Source organism: Cebus imitator, unplaced genomic scaffold, assembly GCF_001604975.1.
Source record: "Cebus imitator isolate Cc_AM_T3 unplaced genomic scaffold, Cebus_imitator-1.0 Scaffold123, whole genome shotgun sequence".
NCBI classification, from domain to species: domain Eukaryota; kingdom Metazoa; phylum Chordata; class Mammalia; order Primates; family Cebidae; genus Cebus; species Cebus imitator.
Genome location: NW_016107438.1, coordinates 3419625 through 3425249, shown reverse-complemented (window position 1 = coordinate 3425249; position 5625 = coordinate 3419625). Strand labels below are relative to the sequence as shown.

At 41.8% G+C, this 5625-nt stretch overlaps 1 pseudogene; it reads left to right on the top strand.

Annotated features, from left to right (window-relative positions):
* The first annotated feature begins 1059 nt into the window (after positions 1-1059).
* Positions 1060-1169, top strand: LOC119472922 (annotated as a pseudogene).
* Positions 1170-5625: the final 4456 nt, after the last annotated feature.

Genomic DNA, 5625 nt, shown 5'->3' with positions numbered 1-5625 from the left:
AGACAGAGTAAGACTGTCTCAAAAAAAAAAAAAAAAAAAAGAAAGGTTAAAGAAAGTTATTCAGGCAGAAGGAACATGATACCAGATGGAAACTTGGATCTACACAAGGGAATAAATAGAACAAGAAATGGAAAATATGCGAGTAAATGTAAAATATATGTTTCTCATTTAAAATTTTGTTTAGAAGATCATCAACTACTTGAAGAAAAAGAATAACAACATATTATGGGGTTTATAACATATGTAGAAATAAAATACATAATACCACAAAGCATAGAGGGGGAAAAATATGCTAGCTTAAGTTTCTAACTTTTATATGATGTGATACAGGATTATTGGAAGGAAAACTGTGATAAACCTTAGAGCAGGGGTTGGCAAACTTTTTCTTTAAAGGGCCAGGTAGTAACTATGTCAGGTGTTGAAGGCCATACAATCTCTTTTGCAACTGATTAACTCTGTCATTGTATCAAGAAAGCAGCTGTAGACAATATTTCAATGAATGAGCATGGCTGTGTTCCAATAAAACTTTATTTGTAGACTGTGAAATTTGAATTTTATGCCATTTTCCTATATCACAAAAATATTATTCTTTTGAATTATTTCAACTTAAAAAAATTTTTTTGAGGCAGAGTCTCACTCTGTGGCCCAGATTGGAGTGCAGTGGCACAATCTCAGCTTACTGCAACCTCTGCCTCCCAGGTTCAAGTGATTCTCATGCTTCAGCCTCCTGAGTAGCTGGGACTAATGTGTGCACCACCACACCAGGCTAATTTTTGTATTTTTAGTAGAGACAGGGTTTCACCATGTTGGCCAGGGTGGTCTCAAACTCCTGGCCCCAAGGGATCTACCTGCCTTGGCCTCCCAGAGTGCTGGGATTAGAGGCATGAGCCACTGTCCCCGAGGGCCATTTCAACTTTTTAAAAATGTAAAGCATTTTGAGAATCCATGGTGAAAGGATTGCTTGAGAACAGGAGTTTGAGGCTATAGTGAGTTGTGATCACTCTACAGCACTTCATTCAGGGCAAGAGAGTGAGACTTTGTCTTAGAAAAAACACAGAAATTCTTCTGCAGCTTGTAAGAATGTTGAAAAGGTATTCATGGTCATGTGGAAGATGCGCCTCCCTCCAGCCTTGTTACAATGCGGACATTAGCACTTTACCCATCTGATGATCCAATGAGCAGGGGGAAAAAAAGTAAAAATTAGGCCAGGCGCGGTGGCTCACGCCTGTAATCCCAACACTTTGGGAAGCTGAGGCGGGAGGATCACAAGGTCAGGAGTTTGAGACCAGCTTGGCCAACATGGTGAAACCCCATCTCTACTAAAAATACAAAAACTAGCCAGGCATGGTTGCAGGCGCCTGTAATCCCAGCTACTCTGGAGGCTGAGGCAGGAGAATCGCTTGAACCCCAGGGGGAGGAGGTTGCAGTGACCTGAGATTGTACCACTTCACTCCAGCCTGAGCAACAAGAGCAAAACTCTGTCTCAAAAAAAAGAAAAAAAAGTAAAAACTATTCTTAACAAACCTCTGGAGCAGAAGAATTTCAAATAGTTTACACAGATAGTCTGCCCTCAAGCAGAGGCGCATAACTCCCCACTCCTTAAACGTGAGCTGGCATAAAGACTTCCTTCCAAAGATTACAGTGTGGAAAGGGAGAAAAATGAGTAAATTTAGAGAAACCTGACAAGTGCTAACCTAATCAATATCAATAATGATAAGTCAGGTTGTTGGTTTGTACTTTTTTTTTGTTTTTTTAAAGACGGGGTCTTTCTCTGTCATCCAGTGCTGTGATCTCAACTCACTGCAGCCTCCACCTCCCAGGTTCAATTGATTCTCCTGCCTCAGCCTCCCAAGTAGCTGGGACTACAGCCTACTCCAACATACCCAGCTAATTTTTGTATTTTTAGTAAAGACAGAGTTTCAGCATGTTGGCCAGGCTGGTCTTGAACTCCTGACCTCAAGTGATCCACCTGCCTTGGCCTCCCAAAGTGCTGGGAGTACAGGCATGAGCCACCGAGTCCGGCCTGACGGTATGTATTCTTGATACAATATGATGAAAACAGCACTTTACCTTTGTAGTCTTCCTTCATAAAACCAATAACCCCAGTTTAACCATGAGAAAACCATTAGGTGAATCGCAATAGAGGGATATTCTATAAAATGCTTAATTAATACTCTTCATTTAATACTCCTCAAACCCATCAAGGTCATAAAAAAAGGAAAGTCTGAGGAACTGTCACAGACTACAGGATCCTGAGGAGATATGAGGAGTAAATAAATGTGCTATCTTGGACGGGATCCTGGATCAGAAAATGGACATTAGGTTAAAACTAAGTCAATCTCGCGTGTCCATTCATTGATAGATGAGGGGGTGAACAAAATGTGCTATAGCCGTACAAAGGAGCATTATTCGGTATTACAAAGGAGCCTCAGCATGGGGGCTCAGGCCTGTAATTCCAGCACTTTGGGAGGCTGAGGTGGGAGGATCACTTGAGGCCAGGAGCTTGAAACTAGCCTGGCCAACACACTGAAACCCTGTCTCTACTAAAAATAGAAAAAATTAGCTGGGCGTGGTGGCATGGGCCTGTAATCCCAGCACTCAGGAGGCTGAGGCAGGAGAATTGCTTGAACCCAGTAGGTGGAGGTTGCAGTGAGCCGAGATTGCACCACTGCACTCCAGCCTGGGGGACAGAGTGAGACTCTGTCTCAAAAAAAAGAATAAATAAATAAATAATAAAAAGGAAAGAAATTCTGACACATGCTACAACATAGACATTAGGCAATGTGAAATAATAAACCAGTCACAAAAAGACAAAGACTGTTATGATTCCACTTATATGAGGCAACCAGGATGTCTAGAGAAACAGAAATCGAATGATGGTTGCCAGGGGCTGGAGGGAGGAGGAAATGGGAAATTGTTTAATAGTATAGAGTTTTAATTTTGCAAGATGAAAAAGTGGAGATTCGTTGCACAACAGTGTGAATATACTTAACACTATTGAGCTCTATACTTACAAATAGTGAAGACGGTACATTTTATGTTAAATGTATTATACCACAGTTTAAAAAATACTAAGGAAATCAGGCCGGGTGCTGTGGCTCACACCTGTAATCCCAGCACTTTGGGAGGCTGAGGTGGATGGATCACTTGAGGTCAGGAGTTCGAGACCAGCCTGGCCAACATGGTGAAATCCCGTCTCTACTTAAATACAAAAATTAGCCAGGCACTGTGGCAGGCACCTGTAATCTCGGCTACTTGGGAGGCTGAGGCAAGAGAATCGCTTGAACCTGGGAGGAGGAGGTTGCAAATGAGCTGAGATTGCGCTGCTGCACTTCAGCCTGGGCGACAGAGTGAGACTCCATCTCAAAAAACAAACAAAATACTAAGGAAATAATAGAGTATGAACTTTAGTTAATAATAATGTATCAGTGTTGATCCATTAATTGTAACTAATGTACTATGCTAATGATAAGGAAAACTGGATACAAGACGTATGATGCTGTACTATGTTGTGATTTTCTGTAAATCTAAAACTGTTCTAAAGATAAAGTTTATTACTAAAAAACCCCAAAATTCACAGCTCATGGGCCATAAAAAACAGGGCATGGGCCACATGCTTACCACTGCCTTAGAACAAAAACTAAAAAATGTTAAAGCCCTATAGATAATGAGACATTAGTAGACATAAAAGAAATATTTTTTAAATATTCAATTAATTCAAAAGGCAGGTAAATAGGAAAAAGAAATAAAGAACATATGGGGCTAATAGAAAACAAATGGCAAGATAGTAGATTTAAGCCCAACGATGTTGATAATTACATCAAAAGTAAATTATCTAAATACTCTAAGACCGAGATTATCAAACTGGATAAAATAAAGAACAAGACTCAACTTTATGCTATCTTTTAGACATAAGATTGGCACCTAGTAATTCCACAGAAATGATGGAAACCAGGAGACAATTAAATGATATAATTGAAGGCCAGGCACAGTGGCTCACACCTGCAATCCCAGACTTTGGGAGGCCGAGGTAGGAGGATCACATAAGGCCAAGAGTTCAAGACCAGCCTGGCCAACATGGTGAAACTTCATCTCTACTAAATATATGAAAATAGCCAGGCATGGTGGCAGGCACCTGTAATCCCAGCTACTTGGGAGGCTGAGGCATGAGAATTGCTTGAACCCAAGAGGTAGAGGTTGCAGTGAATCAAGATCATGCCACTGCACTCCAGCCTGGGCAATAGAGTGAGATTCTGTCTCAAAAAAATTATATATTTGAAATGCTGTAAAATAACTGGCAAACTAGAAAAGTAAAAATATTCTCTAAAAGATGAAGAAGCTGGGCATGGTGGCATGCACCTGTATTTCCAGCTACTTAGGAGGCTGAGGCAGGAGGACTGCTTGAGCCCAGGAGTTTGAGGCCAGATTGGACAACATAGTGAGACTCTGTCAAGAAGGAGAAGCAAGAGAAGGAGATTTCATTCTGACATGTCACAAGCTTGGAAGTTGTCACTCTGCCAACAAGTAAAAAGCAGAACCAACTGAAAAATCAATAACTTCTTCTTGGATTTATCACAGAGCAAGCTGCTGCACTCAAAATTGGAGAAATAGACAGGTGGATATAGAGAATCACAATTTACCAAAGCAGAAGGAACCCGTGAGCAAAAACCTCCCTGGGAATCAGAACTGAACTGTAATTGACGAATTGTTGGAGGCTCAATGTGAACAAGTTTGAGAGTTAAAAGTTCCAGGAGGAGGCCAGGCGTGCTGGCTCATGCCTGTAATCCCAGCTCATTGGGAGGCTGGGCCAGAAGGATCACTTGAGGCCAGGAGTTTTAGACCAGCCCGGCCAACATGGTGAAATCCTGCTTCCACTAAAAAAAATACAAAAATTAGCCTGGCAGGGTGGCACACATCTGTAATCCCAGCTCTCAGGAGGCTGAGGCATGAGAATCACTTGAACAGAGGAGACAGGTTGCAGTGAGCCAAGATTGCACCACTGCACTCCAGCCTGGGTGACAGAGCAAGACTCCATCTCAAAGAAAAAGAAAATCCAGGGGGACCTAGTTACAGGAGGGACACACGCGCGCGCGCGCACACACACACACACACACACACACACACACAGAGTTTTACTTACCTCCAGGAGGTTTGACCAGGTCGTCATATGAAATATGCCAGAGCATTCTGTTCTGCTTTACAAGGCCTGCCCTCAAGAGGAACTCTTTTACCAGAGCCTCAACTATTGGTTTTTTTTTTAGAGCCTAAAATTTCACAGGCTGTTTAAAAGTTTGAGACAATCATAGGTTTAGAGAGTGCTTCCCCTCTCCCACACTTTACCACCACATTATTAAAGACACTGCACTTTCTTTTGCTTAGCACATCAATCATGTTTGGCTATCCAAAAAATTACAAGACATACATACTAAAGGACAAAGAAAAAAGTTTGAAGGGACAGAGCAGGCATCAGAACCAGACTCAAATATGGCAGAGATGTTAGAATCATCAGACCAGGAATTTAAAAATACCTATGATTAATATACTAATGGGGCAGAGTGTGGTGGCTCATGCCTGTAATCCCAGCACTTTGGGAGGTCAAGGAAGGCAGATCACGAGGTCAGGAGT